The following is a 22,960-nucleotide window of genomic DNA, read 5'->3' as shown; positions in this document are numbered from 1 at the left end:
TGAACCAGCTGAGCCAGTAGCATCACCATAACCCCCCCTCTGATGTGTGTCACCCCAGTAGTAAGCTAATTACATGAGGAGGGGGCTTGTTACAGTGTGTCACCCCAGTAGTAAGGAGATTACATGAGGAGGTGTTATATTTTTGCAGAATTTCTGTGACAGAATCCCCATTGGGGGATTTTCTGTCAGACTTCTGAATTGCGAACTTCCGCTGTGTGAATATAGCCTAATGGGCTTTTTCTGGACAAGTTCATTTTTTTGGTGGAAATTTTGACATGTTAACTTAATAGCCAAAGGCTACAACTGAGATCAAGGGGAGGCTGCTGCTGTAATCCGCTCGAAATGTCCGTAGCAAGCATGGGCCATAAAACATGGCCTGTTGGGAACTTTAAAAGGGGTACTCTGATGTCAGAAAGTAAGAGATTTGTCAATTACTTCTATTTAAAAACCTTAATCCTTCCTGTACTTATCAGCTGCTGTACGCGCCAGAGGAAGTTGTGTAGTTCTTTCCAGTCTGACCACAGTGCTCTCTGCTGACACCTCTGTCCCTGTCAGGAACTGTCCAAAGCAGGAGAGGTTTGCTATGGGCATTTGACAGTTCTTGGCACGGACAGAGGTGGCAGCAAAGAGCACTGTTCGCAGATTGTAAAGAACACCACAACTTCCTGTTGAACATACAGCAGCTGATAAGTACTGGAAGGATTAAGATTTTTATATCAATCTGTATGACTTTCTGGCACTAGTTGAATAAAAGTCTATTTTTCCCCCACAGGGGTACCCCTTTAAGGACTGGGGTTAGCATACCCCTGCCGAGATGACCAACACATGACAGAAAAAACTATTTTACAATTATAAGAGCTGCCTACTACCAATCCCCATCCTGCAATGCTTAGACCTGTGCGGGAAGCACTAAGAGACAATTTACGTGCCGACTATTAACTAGACAAGTGACAACAATTTCTTTCATTACCATGTAACCAAGCTAAAAAGACATGCCCTGCGGCTAAGATATCAGGTTACTGCAATTTTACATCTTGGTGAACCCTGTCCTGGACAAGGTAAATGACCCCAAAGGACAACCCTTTGTCTACTAGGGCTAGAAGTACGAGTTCTAAAGCACAGGTAAGAAACATAGAAACATAGAATGTGTCGGCAGATAAGAACAATTTGGCCCATCTAGTCTGCCCAATAATCTGAATACTATGAATAGTCCCGGGCCCAATCTTATATGAAGGATAGCCTTATGCCTATCCCATGCATGCTTAAACTCCTTCACTGTATTTGCAGCGACCACTTCTGCAGGAAGGCTATTCCATGCATCCACTACTCTCTCAGTAAAGTAATACTTCCTGATATTACTTTTAAACATTTGCCCCTCTAATTTAAAACTATGTCCTCTTGTGGTAGTTTTTCTTCTTTTAAATATCCTCTCCTCCTTTACCATGTTGATTCCCTTTATGTATTTAAAAGTCTCTATCATATCCCCTCCGTCTCTTCTTTCTTCTATACATAATAAGGTCCTTTAACCTTTCCTGGTAAGTTTTATCCTGCAGTCCATATACTAGTTTAGTATCTTCTCTGAACTCTCTCTAGAGTATCTATATCCTTCTGGAGATACGGCCTCCAGTACTGCGCACAATACTCCAAGTGAGGCCTCACCAGTGTTCTGTACAGCGGCATGAGCACTTCTCTCTTTCTACTGCTTATACCTCTCCCTATACATCCAAGAATTCTGCTAGCGTTTCCTGCTGCTCTATTACATTGTTTTCCTACCTTTAAGTCTTTTGAAATAATTTCTCCTAAATCCCTCTCCTCAGATACTGAGGTCAGGACTGTGTCAAATAATCTATATTCTGCCTGAGGGTTTTTATGCCCCAGTTGCATTATCTTGCACTTAACCACATTAAATTTCAGTTGCCAGAGTTCTGACCATTCTTCTAGTTTGCCTAAATCCTTTTCCATTTGGCATATTCCTCCAGGAACATCAACCCTGTTACATATCTTTGTGTCATCAGCAAAAAGACCAATACCTTACCATCGAGACCTTCTGTAATATCACTAATGAAGATATTAAACAATATTGGTCCCAGTACAGATCCCTTAGGTCCCACTGGGGACAAGACCTTGCTCTGAATATTCTCCATTGACTATAACCCTCTGTTGTCTGTTACTCAGCCACTGCCTAATCCACTCAACAATATTGGAGTCCAAGCTAAATGACTGTAGTTTATTGATAAGTCTTCTATGTGGGACAGTGTCAAAAGCCTTACTAAAATCTAGATATGCGATGTCTACTGCCCCTCCGTCATCTATTATTTTAGTCACCCAGTCAAAAAATCAATAAGATTTGTTTGACATGATCTCCCTGAAGTAAACCCATGTTGTTTTTCATCTTGCAATCCATGGGATTTTAGATGTTCCACAATTCTATCCTTTAGTAGGGTTTACATTCATTTCCCCACTATTGATGTCAGACTTACTGGCCTATAGTTGCTTGATTCCTCCCTACTACCTTTCTAGTGAATGGGCACAACATTTGCTAATTTCCAATCTTCCGGGACGGCTCCTGTCACCATTGATTGGTTAAATAAATCTGTTAACGGATTTGCTAGCTCACCACTAAACTCTCTTAATAATTTCGGGTGTATCCCATCAGGCCCCTGTGATTTATTTGTCTTCACTTTAGAAAGCAAATGTAGAACCTCTTCCTCTGTAAAGACACATGCATCAAACGATTCCTTAGTTTTCCTCTCTAATGGAGGTCCTTTTCCTTCTTTTTCTTCTGTAAAAACTGAACAGAAGTATTCACTAAGGCAGTCAGCTAGCCCCTTATTCTCTTCTACATTCCTTCCTTCCTTCGTTTTTAATTTAGTTATTCCTTGTTTTAATTTCCTTTTTTCATTTATATATCTGAAGAATGTCTTATCCCCTTTTTTCACAGACTGAGCTAGTTTTCTTCTGCCTGTGCTTTAGAAGTTCTTATAACTTGCTTGGCCTCTTTCTGCCTAGTCTTGTAGATTTCCCTATCTTCGTTGCTTTGGGTTGTTTTATAATTACTAAATGCTAGTTTTTTTTTTTTTTATGATTTTGGCCACTTCTGCTGAGTACCACAGTGGTCTCTTCCTTTTTCTGCTTTTACTGACAAGTCTAATGCAATTTTCTGTTGCCTTCACTAAAGCGTCTTTTAAGTAGTCCCATTTCTCCTGTACTCCATGTAATTTTTTCCAGTCTGATAGGGACTCATTTATGACTAATCTCATTTTTGAAATCTAAAAGTTTTGTTTTGATGTAGTGTGACTCCTTCACTGTTCTCATATTAAACCACACTGATTGGTGATCACTAGATCCCAAGCTTTCGCCAACAATAACATCATATACCAAATCCCCATTTGTGAACACCAAATCCAAAATGGCCTCCTTCCGCGTTGGCTCCTCAACCACTTGTTGTAGAGATAATCCCAGTAGGGAATTTAGAATATCTGTACTCCTGGCAGAACTTGCTATTTTGGTTTTCCAGTTTATATCCGGAAGATTGAAGTCTCCCATAATGATAACTTCTCCTTTCATTGTCATTTTAGATATTTCTTCAACTAGTAGATCATCTACTTCTTTATCTTGGCCAGGTGGTCTATAGATCCCACCTACACGAGTTACTGCATGATTACCAAACTGCAACGTAACCCAAACTGACTCTATGTTGGCCTCACTAACTTGTATTAGGTTAGATTTTATCTTTCACATATAGGGCCACTCCTCCTCCTTTCTTGCCTTCTCTGTCTCTTCTGTATAAAGAGTACCCTGGTATGGATATGTCCCAGTCATTCCTTTCATTAAAACATGTCTCAGTAACAGCCACTAAATCTACATTCTCAGATGCCATTATTGACCCAAGTTCATTGATTTTATTACCTAGACTGCGGGCAATTGTAGACAGGACTCTGAGCTTGTCATTTCTTAACCTCTGGGCTACTGACATGTTCTGGCATTGTTTTGGGGGGCCATTGGCTCATGGATTTTCACTCTTTTGCCCCCCCCTCCCCCTTCCTAGTTTAAATACTCCTTAGCAAATTCTTGGAATTGTTCACTGAGTACATTTGTTCCTTTGAGAGAAAGATGCAAACCATCTTTTTTGTACAGTTCCTTTCTATTCCAAGTAGACTCGGCTGTGAACTTCATATATGGCTCATAGTAGATGTATACATCACATAATGGAATCTTTTTTCATAAAGGTTCCTGAACGGTGTGACTCTAGCTGTTGCAAAACTACAACTCCCAGCATGCCTAGACAGCCAATTGCTGAATCATTTGGATCTAGGACTGCGCGGACTTGACAGTCCCCCATAGACGGCAATGTATTCCACTCAGATTCTACTGAAAGAATAAGGGTTTATGCTAGTGTTTTACCGAGCAGTGTGTCTTCAGCTGTTGCAAAACTACAACTCCCAGCATGCCTGGTGTCCCTTTGTCCCTGATTGGACACTGGTCTATGCAAAACTCTTGGAGGAGAACTCTAGGCGGCCAGCGGCGAGAAAATCTAGTTGATACTAGGACCGCCCAAATACTGAAGGTCCACTTAGTACTCCACCGAAAAAATGACATTCTTTCGGTTGATAAATTTCAGAAGATCAGAAATACCTCAGTCTGAACTCCACCTTCTTATGAGGTGGGGTGCTCTCCCACTGCCCCCCTGTTGGCTCTCTCACCACAGCCCCCCCCCCCCCCCTTGTTGGCTCTCTCACCACAGCTCCCCCCCCCCTGTTGGCTCTCTGACTGCCCCCCGTTGGCTCTCACACTGCCCCCCTAGTTGACTCGCTCACTGCCCCCCCCCCCCCGTCGTCTCTTCTGTCACTGCCCCCCCCCCCCCCCCCCGTTGGCTCTCTTGCTGCCCCCCCTGTTGTCTCTCTCACTGCCCCCCCCCCCCCCCGTTGTCTCTCTCACTGCCCCCCCCCTGTTGTCTCTCTCACTGCCCCCCCCTGTTGGCTCTCTCCCTGCCCCCCCGAGTTGGATCTCTCACTGCCCCCCAGTTGGGCTCTGAAGCATCAATGTACACAAATATTTTCCTATCAGGCCAATAGGACAATGACCTTAAATGGTTGAACACCCCCCCTCCCCCTTTATAATGCTTTATAATATTACTCTACTAACCGCCCATTGATGTACACAAATACATTGTACAGAGGTTATAGATATTGCGGAAAATGCATTTAGATATTAGATATTTATATTTGGATAAGATTTATTGTGAATCCCTGATAGAGGAGATATATATATACTTATATGCACACACACACTGTATCTGTTCAGCATTTGCCACAGACATTGCCATGGAAACAGTAAAATTGAAGAGGGGGGGGGAGACATTTCTCATCTGAAATACTGACCTTCAGAAGGTTACACTGCTTAAGGCTTTATTCACACGACCTCATTAAAGCTTGGTGGGAGCCACAGATAAGAGTGACCAAAATGAGACCAGATTCCGTTAAGGGAGTGCAGGCCCGGATCAAGGTCGGTGGAAGCGTCCATGCAAAAAAAAATTTTGCCAAAACATTGTAGCTAAACATTAGATATGAGTCGGTTAGACCTGCCAGACATCTATTGTGGATAGAAATGAAAGAGCTGTCATTGGCAGACAGGGGAGCAGTGAGAAAGCCATGGGCCAGCAGGGGAGCAATGAGAGAGCCATTTTCGCCCAGCAGGGGAGCAGTAAGAGAGCCATCATCGCCCAGCAGGGGAGCAGTAAGAGAGCCGTAGTCAGCCAGCAGGGGAGCAGTAAGAGAGTAGTAGTCAGCCAGCAGGGAAGCAGTAAGAGAGCCATCATCGCCCAGCAGGGGAGCAGTAAGAGAGCCATAGTTAGCCAGCAGGGGAGCAGTAAGAGAGTAGTAGTCAGCCAGCAGGGGAGCAGTAAGAGAGCAATAGTCAGCCAGCAGGGGAGCAGTAAGAGAGCCATCATCGCCCAGCAGGGGAGCAGTAAGAGAGCCATAGTTAGCCAGCAGGGGAGCAGTAAGAGAGTAGTAGTCAGCCAGCAGGGGAGCAGTAAGAGAGCAATAGTCAGCCAGCAGGGGAGCAGTAAGAGAGTAGTAGTCAGCCAGCAAGGGAGCAGTAAGAGAGCCGTAGTCGGCCGGCAAGGGAGCAGTAAGAGAGCCGTAGTCAGCCAGCAGGGGAGCAGTAAGAGAGAAGTAGTCAGCCAGCAGGGGAGCAGTAAGAGAGCCGTAGTCAGCCAGCAAGGGAGCAGTAAGAGAGACAAAGTCGGCCGGCAGGGGAGCAGTAAGAGAGCCGTAGTCAGCCAGCAGGGGAGCAGTAAGAGAGCCGTAGTCAGCCAGCAGGGGAGCAGTAAAAGAGAAGTAGTCAGCCAGCAGGGGGGCAGTAAGAGAGCCGTAGTCAGCCAGCAGGGGAGCAGTAAGAGAGCCATAGTCAGCCAGCAGGGGAGCAGTAAGAGAGCCGCAGTCAGCCAGCAGGGGAGCAGTAAAAGAGAAGTAGTCAGCCAGCAGGGGGGCAGTAAGAGAGCAGTAGTCAGCTAGCAGGGGAGCAGTAAGAGAGCCAAAGTCGGCCGGCAGGGGAGCAGTTGTGGTGTCCCAGCACCAGTAGCTGTCCCTGTGGCTTTGGACTGTCTGGGGCAGCTTGGTAGCGCCCACCAAAGGACTTATTGTCAAATTAATGATGTTCATACTTTATTGCACAAATAATATATTTTTCGAAATTAATTATCTCTATATACTGTATGTTTTCTATGTGACTGTACCTTTAATTGAGAGCAGAGAACCCCATGTGACCCTGCCTGCCAATGGGAACCCCTAAAGTCTCCATGTCTGGCCCAGGAGAAGCCGTCTCCAACCTCGGACCATGTATAGGATAACAGTGCCCTGGCGTCACAAAGTGATCAGGTATTCTGACTAACACCCCGTGGACACCACACAGTAAGAGAGCCAAAGTCATCCGGCAGGGGAGCAGTAAGAGAGCCGTAGTCGGCCGGCAGGGGAGCAGTAAGAGAGCCGTAGTTGGCCGGCAGGGGAGCAGTAAGAGAGCCGTAGTCGACCGGCATAGAGGGGGATGTTGGGGAATGTTTCTTCCAGTTAGCAGTGTGAGCACAAGGCTTTCCTGCCTTTGTGTGACACTGCATATATACAATTTAGCACTTGCACTCAGCTCTTGTGTGAACACAGGATTATATTCACACTACAATAGCGGAGTAAGTTACAGTAATGAATGACACAAATACATTGTATGCAAGAGAATAGTCATTCCTTTGTATGTAATCTCTGTGCTGAGCAGATGATACAAACTGGAATTCGAGAAGAATTAAAGCTTATCCTAAGACTCCCATTGCAAAGTCAACGTGTTAGGCCAGTGTTTGCCAACCGGGGTGCCTCCAGCTGTTGCAAAACTACAACACCTGTGGCACTGCCAGTACTCACTATAGTGGCGCACCACAGTATCTTAAGGGATTTTTCCCTACGCCTGGGGGAGTAGGGTATTTGGAGGTGTAGCTGTGCGGTTACTAAGGGTGCTTGCTTAACCATTTCTATTCGTGACACCAGGGTGAGGGCTATTCTCTGTATGCTTGTCCTACCGCCACCCGTCCCAAGAGCGATTGGGAGATAGGAAATAATTGATTGTCCACAACCGGAGATTTGCAGAAACTTGTCGGAACTTTTACTGAAGATTTTAGGGAATAATGAACAGGAACAGTCCATACAACAGAGTCTAGTAGAACTTGACAAGTGGTTGGGACCTCGTGAGTCTATTGAGCTTAAGAATCTAATTGTTGCAGTGATCCATTGGATTTAGGGGATTAGATTCGGTCCAGTAATCATGCTAGCTTTAGCTGGGATTGAGATTTTAACTCACGGTTTAGTTTAGGCTGAGGCCGGCAGGCTTCTGGCTTGTCTTTGAAAGTTGCGCAGATCCGTCCTGCTAGTCCGGCATCCACGAGAGCAGCAACCCAAGAGAGCGATAATTGGCTACAGCTCCCTTATATGGACAGGGGCTGGACTTAAGCTCACTGGTCCATAACAACTGTCAATCTTCTGTACAGAGAATTTTAGGTTACCATGTGACCCAAGGTCCTCCGACATACCATAGAGGAATCAACACAGAAGGTCCTGCGACGCACCACAATAAATATACTATACTTTATATTAAATATATACATTTAAACATTATAGAAGAGGCGACTAGGGGCTGTCCCACCTGAGGGACCCTACCTGAACGTAGTGACTCTGGGGACCACCATACAAGGTACGGTATGAAATACGGTAACCGGGACACCACAGTTACAAGGAGGACTCGTCTCAACTGGGCATTTGCTGCTCTGTTCACACGTCGGAAGTTCTGCAACAGAACTCCTGATGATGAATTGGGATTCCGCCAGAGAAGTCCGGTCCGTCAGTGGGACAGTGATTTTGTCCGCAGCAGAGTGCCACAGACATAAGCGTTTCTGCTCAGTGCAGGAAGATCACGGATTCAATGTGGAAATTCAGCAAGAAAATTCCTAGCTCAATCTCCGTAGTGTGAACAAGGCTTTCTAGATTGGGTGCTGCAACACATTGTGTGGTGGCGGCAGTCCCCACGTGTGTCGCGGAACCATCCTGGCCTGCAGCAGCCACCACTGGTCTCCGTTCTTAAGAGCCCCAGCCCTGATGCTGATGCTGATCTTGAACTGGCAGCCAGTGCCACAACCACTTTAAATCACTGACAGTGAAACACCAGGTGCTTCACTCCTCAGTCCCTGCAGTAACTGTAGGGACTGAGGAGTGAAGCACCTGGCGTTTCACTGTCAGTGTCGCACAGGAGAGCGTTGCCTCCTGCATCTGAGCCTGCTGGAGACGGACTGAGGCCATGTGGGAATGAGATGGCTCAGGGGGAGATAAAGTTACACGCGGGGGGAAGAAGGGTGGAATTAAGTGGTACAGGGGGGCAAGCGGGACAATAAAGTGGCACGAGGGGTGGGGGGGGACAAGGGGGAATGGAGAAGTGGCACAGGGGGGGGGGGAGGGGGAAATGATGTGGCACAGGGTGGGATCCAGGAGGAGAATGAAATGGCATGGAGGGAGTGACAAGGAGGAGAATGAAGTGGCACGGGAGGGGGTGACAAGGAGGAGAATAAAGTGGCACGGGAGGGGGTGACAAGGAGGAGAATAAAGTGGCACAGGGTGGGATCAAGGAGCAGAATGAAATGGAACGGGAGGGGGTGACAAGGAGGAGAATGAAGTGGCACAGGAGTAGAACAGGGTGGGGGGAATAAAGTGGCACAGGAGTAGAACAGGGTGGGGGGAATAAAGTGGCACAGGAGTAGAACAGGGTGGGGGGAATAAAGTGGCACAGGAGTAGAACAGGGTGGGGGGAATAAAGTGGCACAGGAGTAGATCAGGGTGGGGGGAATATAGTGGCACAGGAGTAGAACAGGGTGGGGGGAATATAGTGGCACAGGAGTAGAACAGGGTGGGGGGAATATAGTGGCACAGGAGTAGAACAGGGTGGGGGGAATAAAGTGGCACAGGAGTAGAACAGGGTGGGGGGAATATAGTGGCACAGGAGTAGAACAGGGTGGGGGGAATATAGTGGCACAGGAGTAGAACAGGGTGGGGGGAATATAGTGGCACAGGAGTAGAACAGGGTGGGGGGAATAAAGTGGCACAGGAGTAGAACAGGGTGGGGGGAATAAAGTGGCACAAGAGTAGAACAGGGTGGGGGGAATAAAGTGGTACAGGAGTAGAACAGGGTGGGGGGGAATATAGTGGCACAGGAGTAGAACAGGGTGGGGGGGAATATAGTGGCACAGGAGTAGAACAGGGTGGGGGGGAATATAGTGGCACAGGAGTAGAACAGGGTGGGGGGAATAAAGTGGCACAGGAGTAGAACAGGGTGGGGGGAATATAGTGGCACAGGAGTAGAACAGGGTGGGGGGAATATAGTGGCACAGGAGTAGAACAGGGTGGGGGGAATATAGTGGCACAGGAGTAGAACAGGGTGGGGGGAATATAGTGGCACAGGAGTAGAACAGGGTGGGGGGAATATAGTGGCACAGGGTGATGAAGTGAATGATGAAATGGCACAGGGGTGATCAAGGGGAGTGGGATTAAATGGCGCAGGGGGTAGCAGCCACATTTGTAATACTAGTCTTAAGTTGTGCGCCTAAAAAGGGTGTCAGCAACATGAAAAGCTGTAAATGATTTTTCCCTATACAAGATCACATATCTATGAACACAACAGCGTAGACAATGGCTGCTTAGCAACCAAGAGCACCTTGAATAATAATATATAGAACTGCTGATGGGGTATTTATAAAAAACCGTCTACACGCTGTCCATAGCAACCAATCACAGCGCAGCTTTCACTTCTCAAGAGCAAAATTGAAAATGAAAGTAATTGGTTGCTACATATACAGCAAATGCTTTTCTTTTAGAATATTTTTATGTATACCAAACCCCCCCCCCCCCCCCCCCCCCTAACATTACCCTCAAGATAATTATATCTGTGGTAGCGGGGTGTGATGAGGGCAGATGGAATTAACCCCTTGTATTCATGATGCCAGGGCAGGGTTTAGCCTATAACCACCCTAAGGTATACTGCTGTATCCTGGGCTAGGCACAGGGGGGCAATAAAGACTCAGACGCCAAGGTACGGACAACGGTAGCTTTACTGAGGGTAGACAGATGGTAAAGTCTATACAGCTCAGCCAGGGCCCAAGGAGGTGACAAGTGACGCAGAGACCTTAAGGGCTTACTGGGACTTGTAGTAGGACTGGACAATTGAATGCAGGCCACGCTGACTTGACTCATAAAGCTGTGACTTTATCTTACTTGACTTGATGGCGGCTGCAGGACTGGACTTTGAGGTCTCCAACACTCTGGACACACACACTAGACGACTGCACTGGACCCCAGCAGAAGAGAGAGAACCTCCACCCAGGGGTTATATGGGGGAGACGAGCAGGGAGCCCATAGGTCACTCTTGGGATCACCTGGTCACTGGTGCCTCCTGGGTAACAATCACATGACATAACTCTTAAAGATACAACACATTTTAAAATACAATACACTGCAGAACATATGTACAGGGGGGAAACAGGTGCAAGGGGCCCTGGAGAAGGCTGCCTGACAGGACGGCAGGTGTACGGGGTAACATCTCCCATACTGGGCCACCACATATATGTTATATGTATATAGATAAAATACACTTTAAATAGGAGTCTATATAAATATAACCAGACTTATCACTATTCTAAAAAACAGGTCACAGGTCACAGAGAGTGTTGTACAATTGTTCTCCGTATATAGAGGATTTAGCTGTAACGTGAGGAGCAAAGGTCTTGAAATCCAGAACACACCCTGTTGATACTGCATTTTATGGACAGATATAGCAGAGCCAAGTCAGTCAGTTGCAGCAGAGTTGATTTTATGGGGCATATTTTATGTTTTATACTCCATCTCTATGGCAGGCTTATACCCTCATGGATACCATTTTGTGGCTTGTTAAAACGAGAAATACACCGCGCAGTATACAAGTCTGTGCTATTCAATCCAGTAGAACAGTGGTCCAAATGTTGTAAAACTACAACTCCCAACATGCTGGAAGACAACTGCAGCAGTAAAAGTAAACCCAGACAGAAACCACCCGAACATAGGCCAAAATTACACTTTTTAAAGGGGTATTCCGCCCCTAGACATCTTATCCCCTATCCAAAAGGATAGGGGATAAGATGTCTGATCGCGGGGGTCCCGCTGCTGAGGACCCCCCATGATCTCCCTGCTGCACCTGGCATTTGTTTAGAGCATCGGATGTGCAGTGTTGGAGACTCGTGATGTCACAACCACGCCCTGCATCGCCGGTCATCCGGCGCGGAGCGAAGTTCGCTCTGTGCACCAGATGTCTGGGGTGCCGCAGCCAAGATGGGGGGGGGGTCCCCACAATCAGACATATTATCCCCTATCCAAAGGATAGATGTCTAGGGGCAGAGTACCCCTTTAAGGCCTCTATTGGGGTCCTTGAATACGTTTGCCTTATGTGTTGAGAGATTTTTGAACGCATACAGCAAATGGTGGTAATGTGAAAATAACCTTAGGCTATGTTCACACTGCATTAAAGGGGTACTCCGTTGGAATTTTTATTTATTTTTAATCAATTGGTGCCAGAAAGTAAAACAGATTTTTTAATTACTTCTATTAAAAAAATCTTAATCCTTTCAGTACTTATTAGCTGCTGAATACTACAGAGGAAATTATTTTCTTTTTGGAACACAGAGCTCTGAGCTGCTGACATCATGACGACAGTGCTCTCTGCTGACATCTCTGTCCATTATAGGAACTGTCCAGAGCGGCATATGTTTTCTATGGGGATTGTCTCCTACTCTGGACAGTTCTTAAAATGGACAGAGATGTCAGCAGAGAGCTCTGTGTTCCAAAAAGAAAATAATTTCCTCTGTAGTATTCAGCAGCTAATAAGTACTGGAAGGATTAAGATTTTTTCATAGAAGTCATTTACAAATCTGTTTAACTTTCTGGCACCAGTTGATTTAAAAAAAATAAAATAAAATAAAAGTTTTCCACCGGAGTACCCCTTTAAAGGGCTTCTGTCACAGGTATGCCAACATATACTGTTAATGGGAGTAGCGGATCCCATTGCTTTCTATGGCCGAACCGAGTCCCTTAGTGGGTCCATTCGGAACCTGTGTGTTATACCAAAAGTGCAGGAGTCCGCCTACAATAGCGCATACACTAGGTGACTCTTTTTGGCCATAGAAAGCAATGGGTTCGGCCGCTTCCGTTACCAGTATACGTGGCAGGAGGCTGATGGATACAACTAATGGGGTACTAACAGATAAACCTCGGAGGGGTTATACATGATTGGAAAAACTGAGCCAATTTCTTCCACATGCAGCACCACACTTGTCCTCTGGTTGTGTGCGGTATTGCAGCTGAACTGAATGGCGCCAAGCTGTAATACCACACACAACCTGAGGTTAAGGGGTGGCGCTGTTCTTGAAAGAAATTAGCTCTGTTTTCCAGCCAGCTTTAGCCAAGCTAAATGCGGCCGTATTACGTCTGCACGCCTCTGACCGACCATGGGTCTAGTCCCTTGAGCTCCATCTACGATGCTTTCAGTTCCCGTAATCCGATCAGACCCTGACCTGCGGCTATGCTACAGGAACACAAAAGAGGCCGTATCGGGCACCGGCCTCCTGGCTTTCCACCTTTCACAAGACTACAACTCCCATCATGCCCTGACCGCCTACAGATGTAGGTTCGTAACAGCCACACAGCAGCGCAGTGTTTCCCCAAACAGGCTGCCTCCGGCTGTTGCAAAACTACAACTCCCAGCATGCCCGGACAGCCGAAGGCTGTCCGGGCATGCTGGGAGTTGTAGTTTTGCAACAGACAGAGGCGCCCTGGTTGGCAAACACAGCACAGCATCTCTAAGTGCTTAAATAATGACAAACTCAACGCTGCTACAATACCCAATCACGTATTAGGAACATCCTGTTATTTCGTACACCTAATAGCATTTAGCAAAAAAAACGAAAAAAAAAACAGATAACTGTTCCGGCAAAACCAATCGCACCTTTCACTAGCGAATCCCAAAAGCGACCCAGCATGTTCCGACAAGCAATATAACTCGGATATTACTTATTTGGCTTCCAAACTAGAATATTTGCGGTTAGGGTATGCTCACCCCGAGCGAGCGCGCTTCATACTTAGACTTAGTCTGTTTGTTTTAGCAGCAATAATGTTTAAAAAAAATAAAAATAATAATAATAATAATCCTTGGAAAATTAGATTGTTAGCCCCACAGACAAGAGGGGCTGATGACGATCTCTTTTTGTACGGGGCTTTGGTATATGTTGGTGCCATTCAAGGAACAATGCTTTTTTAACTCTTTTCTGTCCATAAGGAACCGATTACGGGATAGGGGGGCCAGGTGAATATATAGAAGTCACTTACCTGTAGACCTGATTGATGCCATAAAATAATCCACTGGCTCCGGGTAGGTACGAACAGAAGACGAAGAGGGAAGGAAAGAGCATGGGAGAGTGGGGTGGGGAGAGGAAACCTGACATGTTTGTACAATCTTTTTTTTTTTTTTTCTTTCTCCTCCTCGCCGGGAGTTTGATTACAGGGTGGGGCGTATCTGACACAGGTAGAGGAGGTTCGGAGATGTCTCACTGACTGACGTGCACTCTGCGCTTTTCCCGGGCTTTACAAGACGTGAAGCTAATAGGGGAAATACGTGCGGCGAATAGCGCGGATTAAGCAGGGATTATCCGTGCATTATAGTCACTAATTTTACAGCAAGTAACGGAGATTAGTTTCTAGTCTGGGTTTAAAAAAAAAAAAAAAATTTTTTTCTTTAAAGCTGCGAAATGTAGAGAGAACGATTCTTCCCGTTGGATATTTTTTTTCCCGTATTAGGCGGAAAAATTGGAAATGAATTTGCGCGCGGCAAAAACATTCCGATTCCCGCCTCAACTCCATCTGCCAAATCCGCTGGGAAATGCATTGCCTTTAAGAGAGACGACGCACTTTCAAGGGGTCCGAGCGCCGACGTGTTCTGCCATCACCCACTGTCCGGAAGTTTTCCCCGACATGCCACTGTGTGACGTAGCCTTAGGTCTGAAAGTAATAGTGCTCGCCTATATAATTTTTGTGTAGGGACTCACAAGAGACTGAAGACCCTTGACCTTGGTTGTGATCTTGTGTATTTTGCCAAAATATAAACTAATACCTCATGTTTATGGATCATGTATATGTGATGTCCCAGTACGGGATATAGTCCAGTACAGTACTTAGGCCCTGTCAGGTTGAGTCCCTCTGTGTCCTATGGGCCCTCCTGCAATGTCCACCCCTCCCCCCCTAGTAATAATATATAATGTATAGTGTTATGTATAAAGGACCTTTAAGGACCTTTGAGTTAGTCACATGATGTGTTTGTTACCCAGAGAGCATCAGCTAACCAGGTGACCTGCAGCTTGACCTATGGGCTTCTGGCTCAGCCCCTTTATAAGAGGGGCAGCCATTACAATCTCTCTCTTAGATCCTGAGGCACAGTAAAGACCAGACGTCTCAGAGCCAGTGTCCAGCACATCTGGAGGCCTCAAGCCTAACCAGCAGCCACATGTCAGTAAGTCAACTCATGCGCGATTCGGTCGTTGCCCGAAGTCTACCCCAGCAGTCCGCTCCCCCGTGCAAAGTGTTCCCGCAACTAAGAATAAAGCTACCTTTGCATCAAGAACATATGGTCTGTATTCCCTTAAAGGGGTACTCCAAAGGATAGGGGATAAGATGTCTGACCGCGGGGGTCCTGCCACTGGGGACCCCCGCAATCTTGCATTTGGCATCAACCTCTTTGAGCTGCACGCCGCGCTGCCAGCTCACAAACTGCCGGGTGCCGACCACGGGGCCGGAGTATCGTGACGTCACCCCCCGCTATGCAAGTCTATGGGAGGGGGCGTGACGGCTAGGGGATAAGATGTCTTAGGGCGGAGTACCCCTTTAATAGTTAACTACCACCTATGTTATCCAATGTAATGTATATAACTTGTTATATACCTTTAAATACTATTGTCATGTGTTGTAACCAAGGAAAGTACCAGTGACCATGTGACTTACAGGGTGACCTATGGGCCCCTCCTGAGTCTCCCCCATATAAACCCTGGGTGGAGCTAGTTCAGTCTCTTAGTCTCTTCTGTACAGAAGGTCAAGTCCTGAGAGAATGTCTGGTGTCCTGAGGAGGCCTAAAGCCGACCACGCAGCCACGGATCCCCAAGTCTACTGTCCCACATGTGAACATCAAAACCTGGTAAGATACAAACGGGCGAAGTCTGTCTAGTCAGTCCCAGTCAAGTCAGTCCCAGTCAAATCAGTCAAGATTAATCTGTGTCAAGCCAGCGTGGGCCTGCAGCAAATTGTCCAAATCCACTACAAGTCCCAGCGAGCCCTAAAGTCTCTGAAGTCACTGGTCACCTCCTTGGGCCTAGCTAAGCTGTTAAGACTGTTACACCTGTCTATCTCAGTAAAGCTGCCACTGCACAATGGTCTCCAAACTGTGCCCCTCCAGCTGTTGCATAACTACAACTCCCAGCATGCCCTACAGGTGTCAGGGCATGCTGGGAGTTGTAGTTTTGCAACAGCTGGAGACAGACTGATGGGGAAACACTGAGTTAGGGTCTGTTACCTAAATCAGTGTTTCCCAACCCTTGTGCCTCCAGCTGTTGCAAACTTCGGTCGGGAAACACCGCTATAGGGCCAGGCTGTTTATCTAACATCAAGTTGTTGTTTCCTATTGTTTGTTTGCCCTTTATAATAATATGACAAAAGTTTAAGTAGTTCGGGGTCTGAGTGCTCAACCCCAACCGATCTAAACTTTTGACACGTCAGAAGTTTTTTTTTATAAATGTATCCTAATATTTATTGGGCCAACAGCTTATGGGGGAGATTTATCAAAACCTGTCCAGTGAAAAAAGTTGCTGAGTTGCCCATAGCAACCAATCAGATCGCTTCTTTCATTCTTAACAAGGCCTCTGCAAAATGAAAGAAGCGATCTGATTGGTTGCTATGGGCAACTGGGTAACTTTTCCTTTGCACGGGTTTTGATAAATCTCCCCCCATGATGCCCATAAGAATTCGGGAATAGCACATGGTCTCAGATTCACACGTCTCAGTTTGCACCTTGACATAGAGCGGTGACAAACCACCGTGACTGCTTCGCGGCTCCAGCGATCCCACATCATCCTTCCTGCCGGATATTCTACCGCTGCATCATGCCGCCTGATGACTCACATCAACACTATGGAATTCGGCGTTAACAATTGATCTGGATGACCCAGTTTGGCGACGGGATGAATCGCTGACTCCTCATAGAATAAACTTGGATGAAAAGTGACTCAGGGTTTTATACTTTTACAAGGATAATGGAGGAAGAGCTGGGAGTTTGTATTAACTTGTTGTACCTGTTCCGTCTTACTCAACCGCTCGTGCCTGATGCCGAAATCTAATAAAAATCTAAAGACGAAAGCAAAATGTATTAGTCAGGCTTATGGTATTCCAGATCAGCCTTGTCCGTGAGAAAAGAGTCCTAGGAATATATATAAGATGTTTGTCATCCACGTGCTAAATCACGAGGATGCTGCGGTACCTTGAAAGGCTATTGTCACACCGCGGAAATTCCACTCAAATTCCGTTAAGCAAAACTTGCTGCGGAATTTTGCAGTTTTGCGGAATGTGAGCAGAATTTCAGAGGAATTTCTGTGCGCTCAAAAGAAATTAAGAATTCTGCAGAAATTTAGAGTCCCATTGGGCCTCATTCACTAAGGCTTTTCCGAGTAGATTTTGTAGGGTCTTTTGAGTCGCATGTGTTGTGTGCCAGAATTTCCTCCAAAAATCCCCCCCAAAAACACTACTTACTCTCCATTTTACTCAGAGAGTAAATATACTGGGGGTGAAGAGCTTTAAAATAAAGGGTCACCTACTCTTATTGGTGGCGTGATCGCAGAGTTCTGTCCTTTCATGCTTTTATTCCTATTGCGCTTAAAGGGGTTATCCAGGAAAAAACTTTTTTTTATTGATCATCTGGCTCCAGAAAGTTAAATAGATTTGCAAATGACTTCTATTTTAATGAGCTGCTGCAGTTGAGTTGTTCTTTTCTGTCTAAGTGCTCTCTGATGACACGTGTCTCGGGAACCGCCCAGTATAGAAGCAAATCCCCATAGCGAACCTCTTCTACTCTGTGCAGTTCCCGAGACAAGCAGAGATGTCAGAAGAGAGCACTGTGGCCAGACAGAAAAGAACAACTCAACTTCAGCAGCTGATAATTATTTGAAGGATTAAGAATTTTTAATAGAAGTAATTTACAAATCTGTTTAACTTTCTGGAGCCAGTTGAGATATATATATATATATATATATGTTTTTTTCCTGGAATACCGCTTTAAGCACATATTGGAGGTGGGGAGCCAGCTCTCCCAGCTCCCCTGCCTCATCAATATTTAATCACTCCCTGGCCCACCCCCTTCAATGATGTGAGAGCTGGCTGGGGGGCGGAATTGGGTGAAGCAAGGAGCAGAGCTCTCATCGCCATGCCCAATCAATGCCCCCCCCCCCCCCCATTCTGACTCTGATGTTACTGAAGGGGGCGGGCTGGGGAGTGAATATTGATGAGGTAGGGGAGCTGGGAGAGCCGGCTCCCCTCCTCCAATATGTGCTTAAGCGCAATAGGAATAAAAGCATGAAGGGACAGAACTCTGCACTCACGCCACCAATAAGAGTAAGTGACCCTTTATTTTAAAGCTCTTTACATGCACTACAACCCAGTATATTGGGTTTAGAGCAGGTGAAAAGTTGTCAGATTTTCTTTACATGTTCAATATTTTTGCAGAATCCAGAAAGCAGAATTTCTGTGGTGGAATTTTTGCAGCAGAAATTCTGCCGTTTGAATGGGACAGTGGAATCCCCATTCAATTCAGTGTGCAGTAAATTTAGCGAAATTTCCGAACTGAATCTTCTGGCAGTAGAGGGTACCGGGGGTCAGACCCCTACCCATATAAAATTGTTGGCTATCCCCAGGACAGGCCATCAATATTATCGGCCTTGATAATTAGATTTAAGGGCTGTATTAGTAGCTGTTGTAAAAATCAATGTCATTATTGCAGCAGGGACATAGCTAAAGGCTCATGGGCCCTGGTGCAAATCTTCAGCTTGGGTCTCTGGTCCCCCTATCCCCGACCATCTTCTCTTTATAAGGACTACAGCACTCATCAGACACAATGGCAGATTAAGATTCAGTCCTTGCCACCATGAAAACTTCTCCTTGCTATGTCTCTACTGCCACATGCTGTGCTCCCTACATATATTACCGCCACATACTGTGCCCTGAATGTAATACTGCTACAAGCTGTGCCCTTAAATGCTGCCAAACACTGTGTCCCCTGAATACCATACTGCCACATGCTTTGCCTCTGACTAGAATACCACTATATGCTGTGCCCCTAAATACAATACTGCCACATGTTGTGCTCCCTACATATATTACCGCCACATACTGTGCCCTGAATGTAATACTGCTACAAGCTGTGCCCTTAAATGCTGCCAAACACTGTGTCCCCTGAATACCATACTGCCACATGCTGTGCCTCTGACTAGAATACCACTATATGCTCTGCCCCTAAATACAATACTGTCACATGCTATGACCTGAATACAATACTGCCATATAATATGCCTTAACAAGTAAATATTTTTTGCCACTGTGCCATGTCGAACAGTTAAAGGGGTACTCCGGTGGAAAACATTTTTATTTTTTTAAAATCAACTGGTGGCGGAAACTTATACAGATTTGTAAATTACTTCTATAAAAAAAAATCTCAATCCTTCCAGTACTTATCAGCTGCTGTATGCTCCACAGGAAGTTCTTTTCTTTTTGAATTTATTTTCTGCCTGACCACAGTGCTCTCTGCTGACACCTCTGTCCATGTCAGGAACTGTCCGGATCAGGATAGGTTTGCTATTGGGATTTGCTCCTGCTCTAGACAGTTCCTGACATAGACAGAGTGCCCCCAAATAAACTGTGCCCCTGCCCCATATGCACTGAACCACTGTCCCCATAAACTGTGCCCCCAAACTGTGCCCCTGCCCCATATATACTGTAACACTGTCCGCATACACTGTGCTTTGGCACTCTCCTAATGTATTCGTCGGCAAATAATCCAGTAACTATTGGCCACATTGCTAAATGCAGTTGGCATTATCTTGGCGTCTGTCAGTACTGTATTTATTATAGCGAGTTGAATGGTGCGGTCACATGACTGTACTCTCACACAGCTCAGGTGCTTACTCCGCCGAGCGTTCGAGTGCTAACACAACATGTTCATCTGCCTTAGGGGAAATGAAATATTGAACAGACGTCAAATAGTCATCAGATTTCAGCGTCTCAGCAAAACTAAGGATGTTACCAGATTATTAAAGTGATTTGCAGCCGAAGCCGGTTATGGTAGTTTTAGGTTTATCTAGTTATGTAAATCGTAATTTTTTTTACTATTTTTTTTTTTTTTTGCTGCTGAATATTTTGTCACCTTGTATATGATTCTCTGTCTCTCCGTGATCCTACATGTCAATGGGATCATAGAAGACACTTTTTGGACTGAACGGTGGTTTACCCTCCATCACCTCCCCTGCCCTGCCGATATTAGGGTATGTTCGCAAGGAGGAATGTCCATGTCCGCAGGAATATTCCACAAGGACATTCTGCTGCAACAGAGTCCCATTGATTTTAATGGGATTTTGCTGCTCTGTTCACACGGCGGAATTTCTGCGGCACCAACATCTGCATCTCTGAGACGGTGCATTTACGGGCGGTACTAGCGCCGGCAAGTTCTGCAGGCCTTCCGCTGTCTGTGGAATTTCCACACGGAAATTTTCCGTGCAGACATTCTGAAAAGGATGACCATTATGATTTTGATTATTGATCGATATATATATTAAAAATAGATATATATGTTAATATGCTGCAGAAAAACATTATTTTCCTTATGAGACATATCAGCTCGCTATTTGCTTGTAACTAAGATGAAGACCTTGGGACGAGGCCAAACGACGCAAGATAAAGAAGAAGTTGAAAGTTAGAGACAAAACATCTGAAGAAATATAGACTGTGCAGAAGGATGGATACATCAGGAATTTTCTGGTAGAATAGGGGAATGGAAACATAATTGACCTATGGTTAAGAAACAAATGAATGCTTAAAATGCTAATATATACAGAGGCAATACTCAAATAACCAATCAAAATATAACATGATGATTTTGACGCGATAACTAACCTCCCCTTTTTGTCAACTGTAAAAAACAATGTACTTCCGTATAATAAACAGAACTCCTTGGAACAGCTCCTTAGCCAGTGTGATGAGAAGGAGATATATACCAACATTTTGTCTGGTGTTTATTTCTTGTGTCGACACTCAGCAGTATACAGCGGCAGTCACTCACATTTAAAGGCCTAACCAGCAGCCAACATTATCATTTCCACCATGTGACATTCCCCATTTATGCTGGGGGTTTTCAGCGAGGAATTTCCTGGATGAATTTCCTCAGTGGATCCCTGATCAAAGCAGAAATGAAATGTCGGTGCTTATATCTGCTGCAATTTGTAAGGTCCCATTGACATGCAAAATTTTTCTGACGGATTCCAGTGGAAGATTAAGAGAGGTATTCTGGTGAATTTTTTTTTTTTTTTCATATCAACTGGCTCCTGAAAGTTAAACAGATTTGTAAATTACTTCTATTGAAAAAATCTTAATCCTACCAGTACTTATCAGCTGCTAAAGTTTAGTTGTTCTTTTCTGTCTAACAACAGTGCTCTCTGCTGACACCTCTGTCTGTCTCGGAAACTGTCCAGAGCAGGAAAGGTTTGCTATGGGGATTTGCTCCTACTCTGGGCAGTTCATCACACGAACAGAGGGGTCAACAGAGAGCACTGTTGTCAGACATAAAATAACAACTCAACTTCAGCAGCTGATAAGTACTGGTAGGATTAAGATTTTTTTTATAGGAGTAATTTACAAATCTGTTTAACTTTCTGGAGCCAGTTGATATGAAAAACATTGTTTTGCACTGAAATACCCCTTTAAACATTGAACTGGGCAGCAGAACTCCCATTGAGAGCAATAGAGGTGCTGCAAGTGGAATCTGCACAGAATTATCTTATGGAAATTCCTTCCGCATGGAATGTCTGTAGAGTTAACAGACCCTTACTGGAAAAGGAGCATTTCTGTGTCCATACTATAGACACAAGTCCTAATGACTCCAACTGAAAGCATCATAGGGATCTATGGGTTTCAGATTGGCCAGGGGCGTAGCTATAGAGGTAGTAGAGTAGCACTCACACCGGGGCCCTGGTGCCTAAGAGCATCCCAAAACACATCTGCCCCATAAGAGACCAGTATTTCTGCTACGCTTCTGCGCTTGGCCATTGCACCATCGGTCAGTGCAGGACATGAGTTCATAATACAGACACAAGTACTGCACATGTACTCTCCACAAATCATTAAAGGGGAAGTCAGGGAACTGAACTTAACAGCCACTTATCCCCAATCTGCAGGATAAATATTTCTGCTATTGCTAGGTATACATACATCAAGGTCAAAGTCTCTTTCCTATATAAAATCCTGTCTACAATCACGTCACTGTTCCTGTCCATGCTGTGAGGATAAAGTGCTCAAGTTTTTTATCTCCAAGAAGGAGTTTTTTTTCTTCACCAGAGAGAATAAGGCTAAACAAGGGCCTCTCTGCAATATACTAATCTCTTCAGTGGACTGCAGGCGGAGTATGTACTGCTTGGTTGTCATGTCATCGAAAGTTATTCTGCATACGTTCCGATGGGTAATTACGTCGCAAAGCAATGTCGTGTAAGTAAAGAGAAAATCTACGTATTGCACCACAAAAAGCCAACCTGTGAAGATCCTCATCAGAAGTTTCACAAATTTGGACTGAGAACATATTTAACTGTGAACATCTACTTCTGCCTTAGGCATTACGTGTACATGTGCTAGAAGAAGAAAAAAAAGCATCTCTGAGATTGCTAAATTCAGTAAAGCTGCAATAAAATCATCATTTAAAAGGGACAGTGACCAAATATTAATTAAAGGGGTACTCCATTGGAAAAGTTTTTATTTCTTTTTTTTTTTTTTTTTTTTTTTTTTTAAATCAACTGGTGCCAGAAAGTTAAACAGTTTTGTAAATTACTTCTATTTAAAAATCTTAATCCCATGGACATGAATGGAGGGGGCGTGGTGTGACATCACGTCCCCAGTCCCGGAAATCGGAGGTTTCCGAAACTAGAGATTCAGCACCTGCATAGAATGCGAGTGCTACAGGGGCCCCCGTGATCAAACACCTTATTCCCTATCCTTTGGATAGGGCATAAAATATTTTTGCCCGGAATACCCCTTTTAGTCCTACCGGAATGCATGGGAATTGA

At 45.2% G+C, this 22,960-nt stretch overlaps 1 protein-coding gene across 5 annotated transcripts in view; it reads right to left on the bottom strand.

Moving 5' to 3' along the window:
• Window positions 1–22,960, bottom strand: part of PAK6 (p21 (RAC1) activated kinase 6) — an 83,102-nt gene that overhangs the window by 42,115 nt on the left and 18,027 nt on the right. Inside the window, exon 1 of one of the 5 annotated variants that reach the window (XM_056546178.1) lies at window positions 13,938–14,052. The exons of 2 other annotated variants lie outside the window; for them this stretch is intronic. The gene's annotated coding sequence lies outside the window, so the exon portion shown is untranslated. Of the gene's footprint in view, window positions 1–5,381; window positions 5,482–10,799; window positions 10,825–13,937; window positions 14,053–22,960 lie in introns of those variants that run through there. 2 more of the 5 variants (XM_056546182.1, XM_056546181.1) reach the window with 2 other exon arrangements.

The sequence above is a fragment of the Hyla sarda genome, chromosome 11 (genome assembly GCF_029499605.1).
Source record: "Hyla sarda isolate aHylSar1 chromosome 11, aHylSar1.hap1, whole genome shotgun sequence".
NCBI classification, from domain to species: domain Eukaryota; kingdom Metazoa; phylum Chordata; class Amphibia; order Anura; family Hylidae; genus Hyla; species Hyla sarda.
The sequence above is the reverse complement of the archived record's forward strand: the minus strand, read 5'-3'. Positions and strand labels throughout refer to the sequence as shown.